This window comes from Cherax quadricarinatus, chromosome 18 (genome assembly GCF_038502225.1).
Source record: "Cherax quadricarinatus isolate ZL_2023a chromosome 18, ASM3850222v1, whole genome shotgun sequence".
NCBI lineage: Eukaryota > Metazoa > Arthropoda > Malacostraca > Decapoda > Parastacidae > Cherax > Cherax quadricarinatus.
The window spans coordinates 10600337-10618276 of record NC_091309.1 but is presented as its reverse complement, the minus strand read 5'-3'; the positions used below and the strand labels follow the sequence as shown (position 1 = coordinate 10618276).

Genomic DNA, 17940 nt, shown 5'->3' with positions numbered 1-17940 from the left:
GAATAATGCTGTACATTAACATCTCCATTCAAAGCAGGTGAAATCGCAGATCTAGAGAGTGTACAGAGATCCTTTACTGCACGTATAAGTTCTATCAAGCACCTTAACTACTGGGAACGCTTGGAAGCACTTGACTTGTACTCGTTGGAACGCAGGAGGGAGAGATATATCATAATCTACACTTGGAAAATCTTGGAAGGAATGGTCCCAAATTTGCACACAGAAATCACTCCCTACGAAAGTAAAAGACTGGGCAGGCGATGCAAAATGCCCCCAATAAAAAGTAGGGGCGCCATTGGTACACTAAGGGAAAACACCATAAGTGTCCGGGGCCCAAGACTGTTCAACAGCCTCCCATCAAGCATTAGGGAAATTGCCAATAAACCTTTGGCTGCCTTCAAGAGAGAGCTGGACAGATACCTAAAGTCAGTGCCGGATCAGCCGGGCTGTGGCTCGTACGTTGGACTGCGTGCGGCCAGCAGTAACAGTCTAGTTGATCAGGCCCTGATCCATCGGGAGGCCTGGTCATGGACCGGACCGCGGGGGCGTTGATCCCCGGAATAACCTCCAGGTAACCAGGTTTAACACTTCTCGTCTGCACGAGGGTCATTCCGGCACAAATCAGCCTGTTTACTAAGAATCACGGGAGGAAACACTAGCGATAGCTGGAGGAGGAATCGGTAAACCATATGAGGAGCTACTCGACGTACCTCGATGACGGGAGTCGTCGAAGTACTGACTGGAGTCATCGATGAACTGACGGGAGTCATCGAAGAACTGACGGGAGTCATTGAAGTACTGACGGGAGTCATCGAAGTACTGATGGGAGTCACTGAAGTACTGACGGGAGTCATGGAAGCACTGATAAAATAGACACATGTGCAACTCTTGGGTATCTTTATTGAGGAAACGTTTCGCAACACGTTTCCTCAATAAAGATACCCAAGAGTTGCACATGTGTCTATTTTATCAACATGTCGGTTCTCCGAACCATTTATCTACATCGAAGTACTGATGGGAGTCATCGAAGAACTGACAGGAGTCATCGAAGTACTGACGGAAATCATCGAAGTACTGACGGGAGCCATCGTAATACTGACGAGAGTCATCGAAATACTGACGAGAGTCATTGAAATACTGACGAGAGTCATCGAAATACTGACGGGAGTCACCGATGTATTGACGGGAGTCATTGAAGTACTGACGGAGTCATCGAAGTGGCACTAAGTATTTTGGGTGTTCAGGTAGAACTATGATAATATCCCACGCACCTCTTTGACTTCCATACTAAGGGACACTGCGGTAGTATTTTAAGACAACAAACACGCAAGAGCAGAGCAAGATTTTATTGCGACGTTTCGCAGTGTAGATTTATCAAATAATTGACATTACACAGATAATCCCCAAATAGGCGAATGAAGCTTATGACGACGTTTCGGTCCGACTTGGACAATTGACTAATCACACTAATACACGAACATGAGGGAGCCAGTGTATATACATATATATATAGATAGATAGATATAGGGCATGAGCGAAAACGTTGACGCAGTTACAGCTCGTTCTGCAACTTTTAATCACAGCTCGTTCTGAAACCTATCTTTTCTCAAAACCACCTGTATTTGCTGGACAAAAATTCCATTTAAATCTCATTTCAGATTTTTTGTTCATTTAGGCACTCCACCATCACCACCACCACCTGCCTCTCTCTCTCTCTCTCTCTCTCTCTCTCTCTCTGTCCTAAGAGACAAAACTTGAGTCACGATTCACGGTTGATTGCAACTAAACTTGTAACCTGGCGCTGCAGGTGACAGGGAAGGAGGACTGAAAAGGAAGGGGGGTCAAGGAGGTACTTTGTACAGGTCCCACCGCTATTTCTCTTCCTCTTCACTTCGTCCTCCTCCTGTCATTACAGGTCACTTAATGAGACACTATCACACGCTGTGCTATTCCTTCAAGTGTGTGGGAGGGATCGTGGGTGGGAAGGATCATGGGAGGGACGGGGAGTGGGGGAAGGTGGAACAGATAATCGGGTGATCGGACGAATGCGGAAGACTTGACAGTTCATTAAAGTAACTTAGTTTTGAAGTTTAAAATTAACTCTGTCTCTCTCTCTCTCTGTCTGTCTGTCTGTCTGTCTGTCTGTCTCTCTCTCTCTCTCTCTCTCTCTCTCTCTCTCTCTCTCTCTCTCTCTCTCTCTCTCTCTCTCTCTCTCTCTCTCTCATAATTTATCATTTAGTAGTTTTAACGGAGGAGCTAATTTAAGGTTTTGTTAACACATCATAAAATATAATATAAATCACTGTTCAACGGAGGTCAATTATTATATTATTGAGTGCGAGGCATGGCACAGTCGATACGAGAGATAGAGAGACATAGTAAAGGAAGCTGAAACAGAGGTATATATAGAGAGAGAGATGAAGCTGAAATGTAGAAGGAAACATAGAGGCAGAATCAACTGAGCAGACACGCCAGCATCATGTTTACTAAGTCACTCCTTTAACCTTTGCACTCTAAGTTCTATTTATACCAACCGCTTGCCCTCTTTTTCTTTCCTCTTCCTCCAAGCTCCAGGCAATCACCTAGTCCTAACTATCTCCCGCACTTGGCACGGTCTTCTTTCCCTCTTCATTTGAGTTGGGTTTGCCCCCGAAACTTTCGTCCTTATTGGCAGAAGAGGAAAATTGAGCAGGAATATAGCTGCGTTGAGGAGGCCTCTTCTGATTGGCTGCTACCGAGTGGTTTGTTGGAAGTGGCTGGTTGGTCTGTTCGGATGTGGCTGCTTTGACGGGATCAGTTTTGATTGGCTGCTACCCAGATGGTTGGTTGGTCTGTTGACTGATTGGTCTGTTGGCTGGTTGGTCTGTTGGCTGGTTGGTCTGTTGGCTGGTTGGTCTGTAGGCTGGTTGGTCTGTTGACTGATTGGTCTGTTGGCTGGTTGGTCTGTTGGCTGGTTGGTCTGTTGGCTGGTTGGTCTGTAGGCTGGCCAGGGTGAGGGGTTATGTGAGGTGTGAGGTTTATGGTGGTGCTAGGGGTGTTTATGGTGGTTCTAGGGGTGTTTATGGAGGTGCTAGGGGTGTTTATAGTGGTGCTACGTGCTTATGGTAGTACTAGGTGTTATAGTGGTGCTAGGCGTGTTTATAGTGGTGCTGAAAGTAATTGGAAAGTCGGTAACTAAATTTTTGTAAAAAAAAAAAAAAAATCACAGAAGCAACGGCATGCGTGTGCGTGGAGTCTCATCATCACTAAATTCTTCACCAATAGTAGCACCTGTTACTTCCTCTTGTAAAAGACACATGAAAAATTGGCATAACTTCATTTATTTAACCTGTGGGGGAGCGGGGATCGATCGTATGCTCCAAAACAGGTGACTGTGCTTTGGTCCAGACGAAGCTGCTTATTGAGAAAATGAAGCCGAGGGTTGAGCCCCGTGTAGCACCATTACTAGTGTTAATATTGAACTAGCTGTCGTTAGTACCGTCACTCAGGCATAACATCCCACAACAACACTTCGGGCTTAAAGTAACATTAGATTAAAGCTTTCACTGGTTGCAAAAATATTTATTGTTAATGAGATTAGTGAAGACGTATGGACGATTGCTAGCAATAATAAAGGGGATAATAATAATTAGTAATAATAATTATAATATTATTGTTATTATTATTATGGCCTGATAACCTGCACATGGTATTTAATGGCCCAGAGAAAAAATTCCTCTGAAGGACGTTTTGGGGGTCAGTGCCCCCGCGGCTCGGTCCCAAACGAGACCTCCTGGTGGATCAGTTCATTATTAAAACCATGTTGCCAGTGGTGGCACGCAGTCCAGCGTACGAACCTCAACCCGGCCGGTCAGTAACTGATTTGAGGAACTTGTCAAGTTAAGACAGCCAAGGTATAAACACAGATACACAAATGCGATCAAATGGAACCTCTTACCAGATCGCCAGCCTCCTGTCGCTCGAGGAACGAGGGAAAAACAAAATGAGAAAACGTACGACCCTGGATGAGTACCGTTTAAGTCGTCAGTAGAAGGCTGGGTCCGTTGCACCCTCCGCTCTACGCTACCTCCGCTGGCTAGTTGCCGCTGCTCCAAACATAACTCTTGTTTAGATATTTCATAAACAGGCTCAAAGCAACCCGATAAACAATTACAAAATGAGATATTTTGGTATGTTTTTCTTGAGAGGGTGTTTTTTTTTTTTGTACGAAGGTGTGCGCGTTTGTGTATATGATTAGCAGTGTGTAATTAATGATTCATATCCTATCCCTGCCTGCTTATATTATAACCAACAGCGAGGTAGAGAGAGGGATAGACACATAGAGAGAAAGAGAGGGGGAGGGGTGAGTCTCGGCTCCTGATTCCTCACCTCATAACTGCCCCACTTCCACCATAATTTTTAAAGGGGTGGACCGGTCAGCTAGGGGAAGGCCTCTGTCAGATGTATCAAAATCTCCAGCTGCGGGTCATCATATGACTAAGACCCACGTCAGGAAACGCTTGTCCCGTTTCCTAACAAACCTTACCTTACCTAACCTTCGTGGACCATGTCGTACCTGGAGTTGCTTGCGGATGTCAGCACCCCCGCGGCCTGATCCCAGACCAGGCCTCCTGGTTGCTGGCCTGATCGATTAAGCTGTTAGTGTCCGCCACCCGCATCCAACATATGCACCACAACCCTTCTGATCAGGAATTGTTTTGAGGAACGTTTATAGTGCTTGCTTCTACCATTCTATTATCATTACACTTGCTGACAGCCATAAAGCTGAAGAAGTACTTCCTAACATCTTTTAACTTATTTTCGCCATTTAATTTCCCTTTAATGCCCTCTAGTTCTCTAACTACGCCTTTCAGTCCGTTCCTGTTTGAAAAATTAAGTCATTTAAGTATCTTTTACGTTGTGTTCATGTCTCCCCTGATCTTTTCTTTCTAACGTCAAGTTAGAATCTTTTAGTCTGCGATAATAATAATAATATTTGTATAAAGTACAATATACATTATACAATTGTAATTAATTTGTATTTGCTGTAATGTGTATTTCCGGACACTATAAAACGGCCACCAAAAGAAAAAAAGTCACAATATCATGGGTGGAAAAATTCCCCCCAAAACCAGTTGTAACTGATGATGGACCAGGACTGAGCGAAACGTCGCCATAAGGCTCCTCTCTTCAGTGCGTTTTTTTTTTTATAAAGTCTCTAATGGGATTTTTTATTTTTTGGCGTTCGGGAGAAAACGAACACCCTGAGGTATGACCGTACGTCCCGGGCTGCCAGACGTAGGCCACGCTTTTTATGTCGATAATGTTCCTTAATAATACATAAATATAAGTTAATGTCCCTGAAGCTAAATTAACCGAGCATATTTATATTTTTCTTACTTTATCTCGGGCAGAAATGCACGAACTGTGAAAATTATGTCCTTTTTTTTTAGTATATATGCGAGAAACCCTAAAGGGAACCACAGAAAAAAAAGCAGAAAGAAAACAGAGAAGTCCCCAGAGAAAATAACAGAAAACCACAGAGAAGACCTAGAGAAAATAAAGAAAACCACAGAGAGGATCCTAGAGAACATAAAGAACACCACAGAAGATCCTAGAGAACATAAAGAACACCACGGAAGATCCTAGAGAACATAAAGAACACCACAGAAGATCCTAGAGATCATAAAGAAAACCACAGAAGATCCTAGAAAAAATAACAAAGAAAACCCCAGAGAAGATCCTAGAGAAAATAAAGAAAACATCAGAGAAGATCCTAGAGAAAATAACAAAGAAAACCCCAGAGAAGATCCTAGAGAAAATAACAAAGAAAACCCCAGAGAAGATCCTAGAGAAAATAACAAAGAAAACCCCAGAGAAGATCCTAGAGAAAATAACAAAGAAAACCCCAGAGAAGATCCTAGAAAAATTAACAAAGAAAACCCCAGAGAAGATCCTAGAGAAAATACCAAGCTTCCAGATAAAATCCCGGAGAAAACCCTAAAGGAACCCCCAGAGAAAACCTACAAAAAAAGAAAACCCCAGAGAAACCTCTGAGAAAATCCCATAGAATAACCCCAGAGGAAATTCCCAGAGGAAAAACCCCACAGTGAACCCCAGAGAAAACCTCCCAGGAGAAAATCCATCTTGAAAAAACTCCAGAGAAAATACCAGACATTTTTTTTCCTCCTGCTAAAAATATTTCAACGTAATGCTAAGGTTTGGGGGGAGTGTAGTTGTAGTGTGGGCAGGGAAGGGGTTTATGGGTAGGGTGGCAGAGGGGTGGGGTTGGGGAAGGAGTAGGGAAGGGGAAGAAAGGGAGGAATCACTTGCCGTCTCGTACATTGTCCCTGAGACGCCTGTCAAAAAGATGTCGAAGATTGTTCGCGGGGTAGTTGTGTGTGTGTGTGTGTGTGTGTGTGTGTGTGTGTGTGTGTGTGTGTGTCGCCTAGCAACACGGAGGGTGCCGGAGTCCAGCCTTGTTGAATCCCTTCTTTCCTCCCCCTCACCCCCAGCGCTGGCTGGGGAGGGGAACGGGGTGTAGAATTTAAGACGCTTCTCATTTCCGCGTGAGTGTACACAAAAGAAACGGAAAAACAATGGCAACAACGCATGGTGCACCAGGATGATGCAACACTGACACCACTCGTTCCGTGATCTGTTTGCAATCTTCGTATTACGATTTCACGTGTGTTGGATTGATAAAGCCAAAGGATGACGAAACGTCTACAAAATAAGAAACACAGATGTGTCACACGTGTCTAATTCATCCTCCTCCTCATTCAAATGAGTGAGGAAATGGACTGAGAGAAACAGCGGTGGTGACAAAACTAAACCGTATACACCCCAAAATGTGAGTGAAGGAGGGAACCTACCTTATAAGAAGACAAGGTGCATAATTACTGAAGTCTTATTGAAGCTGAATTGATTCCTTCAGGAAGTTCAGTGTCAGATTCCTCCCAAACTTTGACATGTCAGTTAAATTGAGTATTTAATTTTGTTTTTATTCCCCAAGGACTTTATTGCTCGAGGTTTACAATATAGTATACTATAGTTCACGAGATAGTATACTATAGTTCACGAGATAGTATACTATAGTTCACGAGACAGTATATTAAAATTCACGAGACGCTATCTTGTAGTTCGCAAGGCAGTATATTATACAGTAGTTAACATAGCCATATATTATAGTTACGGGGAATGTGTAGCAGTAAGGGTATCGTACCCGCTATTGTCTGATAACCAACTCAATTCTCTCTCTTTCTCTCTCTCTCTCTCTCTCTCTCTCTCTCTCTCTCTCTCTCTCTCTTTAAGGGTTTCATATTTTATGATGTGTTTTATATTGTATGATGCGTTAACAAACCATTTAATTTTCCCATGCCGATAAGACTATAGAATCATAAAGTACGCATTTTAAGTTTATTAAATAGAAAGAGAGAGAGAGGTGGGGTTAGGGAGAGGGGTGGGGAGATACGGATGGAGGAGAGGGAGAAGGGTGGAGAGAGAGGGAGAGAGCAGTCCCTCAAGGTAGCGCCAAATTTCCTGACAATTAGGGAACATCTGGATTCTTTCAGGTGACGAGTAGGGGTGGGGAGAAGGAGGGGGAAAAGAGAGAGAGAGAGAGGGAGGAAGTGAGATATAAAGGGGGAAGATTTACTCTATATTTCCTTCATTGCGCATTTAGTCATTATCTCATGCTTGTATTTTTCTTCCCTAACTCCCAGCGCCTCTGTCCCCTACACCTAAACCTTCAGTGAGATACATCTCGTATTGTATATTTAATGAGAATTACCTGAATTATTATTATGCATGTGGGTACACGTGTTTTGCACATAATTCACTTGTTTACAGAAATGCGTATCAGCGTATACATTTTTCAGTAGTGTAAACAGAAAATCTCACACATTTTCAAATGCCGGAACGATATATATTTTTAAAAGAACATTTTAGGCTCATAAAAATGGATCGCGATTAATTTATAATAAAATAAATATGTGAGGTGTTTGGAGCAGACGGTAACAACAGGCTGCCAAGTTTACCCGCCAAAAAATTCTCAGGTCAGAATTTACCCGCCAAAAGCAACTCCCGCGCGGGATCCTGAGTGGAAACAAAGATGATGTCACGATTCTAAGCGCTTTATGATGGCACTAATGTTAGCAAGACCAGCTGGGAGAGTGTTAATAAGACCAGCTGGGAGAGTGTTAGTAAGACCAGCTGGGAGAATGTTAGCAAGACCATCTGGGAGAATGTTAGACCAGCTCTGAGAATGTTAGTAAAACCAGCTCGGAGAATATTAGTAAGACCAGCTGGGAAAATGCTAGCAAGACAACCTGGGAGAATGTTAGCAAGGTCTGCCGGGAGAATGTAAACAGGTCACATGTGTACCTGAGCCAGGACTGACAGGTCACAAACTAGTAGAATGCTAACAAGACCAGCTGGGAGAAGGTTAGTTGGGCCATCTGAGAGAATATCATTTGGACCAGCTGGGAGCAGAATGTAAGAAGGACGAATTTGGAGAATGTTGAAGAATGCTAGTGGGACCAGCCGAGAATATTAACAACTTCACCGTACAACACAAACAAATACTACTCCCTCTTTTTTCATTTTCCCCCCATATTCTGAGACGTCTCAGCTTCCTTTTTTTTTTTTTTATCACCTCCGAAGTTGATGCGGAAGACGTATTTGTTTTCTCGGGGACATTATGCAAGAATTTTCCAATAACCGAGCTCATGTATACATTCCATGTGACGGAGTTGCTATTTTAAATATCCTGTTTGCGATAGTGTATATATATATATATATATATATATATATATATATATATATATATATATATATATATATATATATATATATATACAAACATTATTTTTTTTTCAACAAGTCGGCCGTCTCCCACCGAGGCAGGGTGACCCAAAAAAGAAAGAAAATCCCCAAAAAGAAAATACTTTCATCATCATTCAACGCTTTCACCACACTCACAAATTATCACTGTTTTTGCAGAGGTGCTCAGAATACAAGAGTTTAGAAGCATATACGTATAAAGATACACAACATATCCCTCCAAACTGCCAATATCCCAAACCCCTCCTTTAAAGTGCAGGCATTGTACATCCCATTTCCAGGACTCAAGTCCGACTATATGAAAATAACCGGTTTCCCTGAATCCCTTCACTAAATATTACCCTGCTCACACTCCAACAGATCGTCAGGTCCCAAGTACCATTCGTCTCCATTCACTCCTATTTAACACGCTCACGCACGCTTGCTGGAAGTCCAAGCCCCTTGCCCACAAAACCTCCTTTACCTCCTCTCTCCAACCCTTTCGAGGACGACCCCTACCCCGCCTTCCTTCCCCTATAGATTTATATGCTTTCCATGTCATTCTACTTTGATCCATTCTCTCTAAATGACCAAACCACCTCAACAACCCCTCTTCTGCCCTCTGACTAATACTTTTATTAACTCCACACCTTTTCCTAATTTCCACACTCCGAATTTTCTGCATAATATTTACACCACACATTGCCCTTAGACAGGACATCTCCACTGCCTCCAACCGTCTCCTCGCTGCTGCATTTACCACCCAAGCTTCACACCCATATAAGAGTGTTGGTACTACTATAATTTCATACATTCCCTTCTTTGCCTCCATAGATAACGTTTTTTGACTCCACATATACCTCAACGCACCACTCACCTTTTTTCCCCTCATCAATTCTATGATTAACCTCATCCTTCATAAATCCATCCGCCGACACGTCAACTCCCAAGTATCTGAAAACATTCACTTCTTCCATACTCCTCCTCCCCAATTTGATATCCAATTTTTCTTTATCTAAATCATTTGACACCCTCATCACCTTACTCTTTTCTATGTTCACTTTCAACTATCTACCTTTACACACATTCCCAAACTCATCCACTAACCTTTGCAATTTTTCTTTAGAATCTCCCATAAGCACAGTATCATCAGCAAAAAGTAACTGTGTCAATTCCCATTTTGAATTTGATTCCCCATAATGTAATCCCACCCCTCTCCCGAACACCCTAACATTTACTCCCTTTACAACCCCATCTATAAATATATTAAACAACCATGGTGACATTACACATCCCTGTCTAAGACCTACTTTTACCGGGAAGTAGTCTCCCTCTCTTCTACACACCCTAACCTGAGCCTCACTATCCTCATAAAAACTCTTTACAGCATTTAGTAACTTACCACCTATTCCATATACTTGCAACATCTGCCACATTGCTCCTCTATCCACTTTATCATATGCCTTTTCTAAATCCATAAATGCAATAAAAACTTCCCTACCTTTATCTAAATACTGTTCACATATATGCTTCAATATAAACACTTGACCTACAAATCCCCTACCCACTCTGAAACCTCCTTGCTCATCCGCAATCCTACATTCTGTCTTACCTCTAATTCTTTCAATTATAACCCTACCGTACACTTTTCCTGGTATACTCAGTAAACTTATTCCTCTATAATTTTTACAGTCTCTTTTGTCCCCTTTCCCTTTATATAAAGGGACTATACATGCTCTCCGCCAATCCCTAGGTACCTTCCCCTCTTTCATACATTTATTAAACAAAAGTACCAACCACTCCAACACTATATCCCCCTCTGCTTTTAACATTTCTGTCATGAGCCCATCAGTTCCAGCTGCTTTACCCCCTTTCATTTTACGTAATGCCTCACGTACCTCCTCCACACTTACATTCTGCTCTTCTTCACTCCTAAAAGATGGTATACCTCCCTGACGAGTGTATGAAATTACTGCCTCTGTTTCTTCCTTAACATTTAAAAGTTCCTCAAAATATTCTCGCCATCTACCTAATACCTCCATCTCCCCATCTACTACCTCCCCTACTCTGTTTTTAACTGACAAATCCATACTTTCCCTAGGCTTTCTTAACTTGTTTAACTCACTCCAAATTTTTTTCTTATTTTCATTAAAATTTCTTGACAGTGCCTCTCCCACTATCATCTGCTCTCCTTTTGCACTCTCTCACCACTCTCTTTACCTTTCTTTTACTCTCCATATACTCTGCTCTTCTTATAACATTTCTGCTTTGTAAAAACCTCTCATAAGCTACCTTTTTCTCTTTTATTATTATTATTATTATTATTTTATATATATATATATATATATATATATATATATATATATATATATATATATATATATATATATATATATATATATATATATATATATATATATATTTATTAACACACTGGCCGATTCCCACCAAGGCAGGGTGGCCCGAAAAAGAACTTTCACCATCATTCACTCCATCACTGTCTTGCCAGAAGGGTGCTTTACACTACAGTTTTTAAACTGCAACATTAACACCCCTCCTTCAGAGTGCAGGCACTGTACTTCGCATCTCCAGGACTCAAGTCCGGCCTGCCAGTTTCCCTGAATCCCTTCATAAATGTTACTTTGCTCACATTCCAACAGCACGTCAAGTATTAGAAACCATTTGTCTCCATTCACTCCTATCAAACACGCTCACGCATGCCCGCTGGAAGTCCAAGCCCCTCGCACACAAAACCTCCTTTACCCCCTCCTTCCAACCTTTCCTAGGCCGACCCCTACCCCGCCTTCCTTCCGCTACAGACTGATACACTCTTGAAGTCATTCTGTTTTGCTCCATTCTCTCTACATGTCCAAACCACCTCAACAACCCTTCCTCAGCCCTCTGGACAACAGTTTTGGTAATCCCGCACCTCCTCCTAACTTCCAAACTACGAATTCTCTGCATTATATTCACACCACACATTGCCTTCAGACATGACATCTCCACTGCCTCCAGCCTTCATCACCCATGCTTCACACCCATGTAAGAGCGTTGGTAAAACTATACTCTCATACATTCCCCTCTTTGCCTCCAAGGAGAAAGTTCTTTGTCTCCACAGACTCCTAAGTGCACCGCTCACCCTTTTCCCCTCATCAGTTCTTTGATTCATCTCATCTTTCATAGACCCATCCGCTGACACGTCCACTCCCAAATATCTGAATACATTCACCTCCTCCATACTCTCTCCCTCCAATCTGATATCCAATCTTTCATCACCTAATCTTTTTGTTATCCTCATAACCTTACTCTTTCCTGTATTCACTTTTAATTTTCTTCTTTTACATACCCTACCAAATTCATCTACCAACCTCTGCAACTTCTCTTCAGAATCTCCCAAGAGCACAGTGTCATCAGCAAAGAGCAACTGTGACAACTCCCACTTTATGTGTGTTTCTTTATCTTTTAATATATATATATATATATATATATATATATATATATATATATATATATATATATATATATATATATATGCTGGCCGTGAGCTCTTTGAGCTTTTTCGCGCCCACTTCCCTTAAACAAGGAAAATAGATCATTACTCATTCATTAGAGAGCGAGTCTCTAGGCAGGATGGGACGGAGAGCCTTAATTTTGTCGGTTGTGAGTGACCAGTAGCATGGAGGAACGTCTGAACCAGTGGTACGGAAGGGAGGTTTGTGTGGCCAAGATTGAGGGACGAGAAGTGGTGGAAAGGATGGAAAGATATAGGGAGGAAAGGAAGAATGAAGGAAAGAAATCACGAAAGTACTCGAGAACGGATATCGGGTGAAGGAGAAAGTGGCAGTGGCTGTGTATAACAATTAACAAGTGAAGTACCTCAAGGTTGTGATCCCCACATATCTTCTGCTCGCTGTATCCAGCAGAGGAACAAGCTGATTCATTATTCACATTATTCTTATTATCGAACTAAAAACAAAGAGCACTAAACCAAGATAGTACAACAGCACTGTCAACAGTCTTTGAAATTGTGATCGTAGATAAAACTAAATCGCTCTCACACACTACAGATTATTAAACCTAGTTGTAAGATATGGTCATAAAACTATAACGAAACCGAAAGGTTTCCATATAGTTTTATGACCTTATAGTTTAATGACCATATCACCATGTCACCTTTTCAGCCATATAGGTTGAAAAGGTGACATGTTGGAGTAGTTGATAGGCTTTAAACCCATTTAACCAACAAGCCACAATAATTCTTGATGCTAAGGTTTTCGATAGTAAATTACTAGAAACGTTATGCTATACTACAAAAAAATGGTGCCCCTTTATCGGTGGTAGTTTATTCGTCAGTGTCTCAACAGGGGTTTTAATTCAATCACGAGGTTAATGATCTGCTGGTCTACCCCAGCTAAGTGCCAGACTCCATTTTTAGAAAATGAAGGATCACAGCATAGAAGTGTAACCTAGTAAGATGTTGATTTCCTAACGTGTACACCTCAACCAACAAGACACTGTGCATTCTATAGACTTTTTTTTTTTACATTTTTTCATAATTTGCGCGTTTTAGAAATTATTATTATTATTATTATTATTATTATTATTATTATTATTATTATTACTATTTTATTGTAATCTTATTTTAGTGTGCTTGTGTATAGTGCTGAATTAAAAAGTTTTTAGTATGGTAAAGCATGGCCGTTACTGAGGAAGTGCGTGTCTTAACAGTTTAATAATGTTGTGTTAAATGGTAAAATATTAATGTAGAGGTGGATATGTCTGTGTATATACACTGATATGTATCTTGTATATACATCGAGAGGTGTGTATCGCTCGGTGTATATATACTGAGATTTTGGGGATTAATGGCCCACAGGGAGTGGATACTATGGTATAAACCTTACACACTCGTATTTACTACGTATCCTGTTTTCCAGTTGTTGACTTCGTTTTACAGGGTTTTGTTTATATGTAGAACATCTGTTCATTTAAACGTTGCTCGTTTTACAGGGTTTTGTTTATATGTAGAACATCTGTTCATTTAAACGTTGCTCCCTTGACAAGTCTATTTTACTTTACTCAAAACAAATAAGACGAAATAATCTGACGTTAAATATTCAATATAATTGCTCTTTTATTTTCCACTTATAATCACGTAGCAAGTTTTATGATTTACAAAAATGAACTGATGAATGGAGAACAAGAGAGAGTGAGAGAGAGAGAGAGTGAAAATAACATCATAAAATGGGAGATTGACTCCAAGGCGAGCAGGGTTTTCTTCATAAAATTTCGTGCGGTCTGAGAAATGGCGGCAGTAAGAGAATTTGAAGTGTGAAATACTGCGAATCATGGCTTGAGTGTTCCTCTCAGGCGCTGTCCGTACGTGGTACGTGCAGGCACTATTGATGACCAGTGCAAGTGGTGGTCGTCAGGGCAAGGCATATGCAAGTTACGATAATGGTCAATGCAGATGATCATCGTTGAGGTGAGTATTATGAATACAAGTTATTAGTATAATAAAAGAAGCGTTAATTCCATTAGTCATACAGAATGAATACAAGTGTGCCTTGATTAAAGCCATCAATTTATATAATAGGTTTGATTGGGTAAGGTTTGTCAGGGAACAAGACAAATATTTCCTGACGCGGGTCTTAGTCATATGATGATCCGCAGGTGGAGCTTTTGGTCATCTGACCGAGGCCTTCCGCTGGCTTACCGGTCCACCTCTTTAAAAATTATGTGTCAATGTATGTAACATTAATATGGAATACCTCACTTCACAGTCTAACTCCTTAGTGCTAGGAAGACATAATCTGCAGCCTAGTATACCACCGGCAATTCGACAGCTGTACTCTGGACCATGTTTCCAGATTATTTAATGTTTTAAAACTGCCTTACAGTATTAATATTACGTAAATCCTTATTAGTGTTAGAAAAGTCTTGTAGAAGACTATATATGACCTGATTGCCTTCCTGAGTTTCTAACTGGTGGGCAAAAGGATTGATAAATAGAGCATATTTGCTTGAATTTAATATTAGGCAGAATTCTTTCTTATATAAAATTTGGTAAGACACATAGGCAACAGGTATCTTTATTCCGAAACGTTTCACTTACAATAGGCTTCTTCAGTCGAGTACAGAAAATAGGCAGGAGCAGTAGAGATGTGAAGATGATGTAATCAGTCCGTCAACCTTGAAGACGTAGATTTAAGGTTGTCAGTCCCTCAGCCTGGAGACGAGTTCTGTTCCATAGTCTGAAACAATGAAGTCTGTGGTTCTATCCCCGGTATGAGTGGAAACATTAGGTTATGTATCCTTTAGACACCTGCTGTCCATGCTCACCTATCAGTAAAATGGGTACCTGGGTGTTAGTCGACTGGTGTGGGTCGCATCCTGGAGACAAAAGTGGCGTAATTTCCCAAAAATGTTCTGCATAACAACGGCTTTCTATATAGTAGTAGTATATGATCGTGGTGGTAGAGACTGTCATCCAGTCAGGTTCCAGTCACCATGACGCCTTATTTACGTAAACGGATGAAGGTGAACTGAAGATTGTTCGGTGAATAACTAAGCTCATCACACAATACAGAGTTAATTAGTGTATATGCACTGAGAGATGTATATCTCTCAGTGTATAAACACTGAGAGTTGAAGCTCTACCTAAGGCATTATGATATTGTTGATGTTAGTGGCAAGGTGGATCGTGGCGGATTGTATTATGTTACTGTGTTAAGCTGCTTACGGTGAGAGTTTATTAATCCCCATCTTAGGCGGACGTAACAAACTAAGAGCTAATCTTTATGAACAACAGACTCCCTGAAGTCAACTTTTGTTTCTCTCACGAAGCGCAGGCTTCAACATCATAATTCCAACCTTCAGCTTGTTGAAGAAAGTTAATACGCTCGGTCATGATGTATTATTAGTGCAAGGTGGCTACTTGCCCTTGCTAAACACCTTCATACGTTCAAGGGAGTGCCTTGATACATCAGAAGAAGGGCTCTTGATAAAAGGAATTGGGGCTACTCTCTTTCCTTCGAATCAAACCCGTTGACCTTCCATGTTTTGTATAACTCGTACGGGATAAAAACTTCTTCACCTCATAGTGGTGAAATGATCTTGATCCAAGGAATTGCTACTGCCCAATTCTTCCTTGGATCAAACTTGATTACCTCCGTTTCAATTCCTTAGGCGGTTATGATATGTACGATTTTTCTATTTCTCCATGAATATAATTTAATATCCCCTAAGTGATTGCCTGATTTTTTCCATATTCTTTAAGAACATAAGAATGGTGGAACACTGCAGAAGGCCTACTGGCCCATACAAGGCAAGTTAGGTTAGGTTACGTAAGGTTCGTCAGGAAACAGGACAAATGTTTCCTGACGCGGGTCTTAGTCAGATGATGACCCGCCTTTGGAGCTTTTGGTCATCTGACCGAGGCCTTCCGCTGGCTTACCGGTCCACCCCTTTAAAAATTATGGTCATTTATAACCATTGTTATATAATATAACAAGGCAAGTTCTTCTCAGAATCAACCATTCCCTCCCACCTATCTTTTTTTCCCCTTCATTTTATTTTGTTCATAACGCGAAGATGCCTCATCCGATCGGCTTCAAATTTTCAACGTTGTCGTACGGCATCTAGGGCAAGATTCAAGCAATTATTGATATGTGCAAGTGCCCTACGTCCAAAGTCGTAGAATCCATTTCAAGATTCTCGGAATGGGTCCGATAATTTTCAAAAGCCTCAGCTGCTTGTCTCATATGTTCAACATAAATGCTTCCTATTTGGACGACAGCGGAGAGTGAAACTGAAGTGTTGAAGTATCCTAGTAAACAGTTCCTGTGGGCTCGGTGACTTATTTTTCTTTTATCCGTTTATTTGTTTGATGATCATATTCCTAGTTAGTGGGATATTACTTAATTTATTTTCTTCGGCCTCTCTATAACTACAATTATTAATTGCTCTGATATTCGTTGTCTTCTTATGTGAAGACCGACAGGGAGCAGTTATTAAAATTAAGAGATCACATTTTCTGTTCTCTCGGTAAGCTGTCCTAGTCTGGTTTTGAGCTGGCTTACGTTTTACCTGATCTCCGTTCTGTGCACTTCAAAGAATCCTTACGGATTTGCATTGGATTCCCTTGCAACTTTAATTTCATTGTCTCGTTTAGCTGTTCTGAAACCCCATTTTTATATCTCTTATGAACCTGTTTGTCCATAAGGTGGCCCTCTCTTCTGAAGCGCTTGTAAGTTCTTTTCTTTTCTCTTCTTTTCTTTTCTTTTCTTTTCTGGAGAGATGTTTAGTATCCTGTTCATCCATTTGGGATCATTTTTTTTATCTGTTTTTTCTTTGGGGAATGTATGTTCTTTGATGGCTTTGTATATTATTTAGTAAAATGTCATAGTGATAGTTTTCTTCGTTTCTTTGTGTAAGATCTTCGTTGATAGAACCACTTACCAAGCTATCCTGTCCCACCTCTCTCCATGTTTCCCTCATATTTGTAGCCTTTCCCTTCTGTCCCTTCGTACTTCTTTCTGTCCCTTCCTCTTATACAGCCCACCCTTCCTTCTATCTCTTCCTCTTATACAGTCCCACCCTTCCTTCTATCTCTTCCTCTTATACAGTACCACCCTTCCTTCTATCCTTCGCCTCTCTGCTTCCTCCACGCCAAGAATGTCTCCTCACTCTCCTGTTCTTGGAAGGCGCACTCAACTTGGCCGGGATCAAATACCTGGGGGAATGCTTGCTGAACTTGCAGTTCTTGTCTATCTCTTTGATGTCACTACCGTTTTCCTTTATGCTTTGGGGCCAGTTTCGGCAAACAAGGGTACTGATGTCACTCGAGTCTTCTGTGGAAAGTGTGCGCACGCTTTCTCTAGGGGGTCAAACAGGCAGGACATACCGGCAGACAGATGTGCAGGCAGGCAACAGACGCAGAAAACAGACATGTACATAGACACGTGCAAAATGGAGGAAGTAGACGAAGATTGAACTAATTTTAGACGAATTTGGCGATGTCAAGAGCCGGTAAAAAGTTAGATAAACGTAATATTTTGTTGAGTCTGGACCGATAACGAACCAGGAATGTGGACTCATCCAATACTCTGAAGTAATATTTATAACTCACGCCAGGCT

The 17940-nt window shown here is 41.2% G+C and overlaps 1 protein-coding gene across 1 annotated transcript in view; it reads left to right on the top strand.

Annotated features, from left to right (window-relative positions):
* LOC128689368 (potassium voltage-gated channel subfamily KQT member 1-like) overlaps positions 1 to 17940 on the top strand; it is a 773858-nt gene that overhangs the window by 26721 nt on the left and 729197 nt on the right. The window lies entirely within an intron of this gene.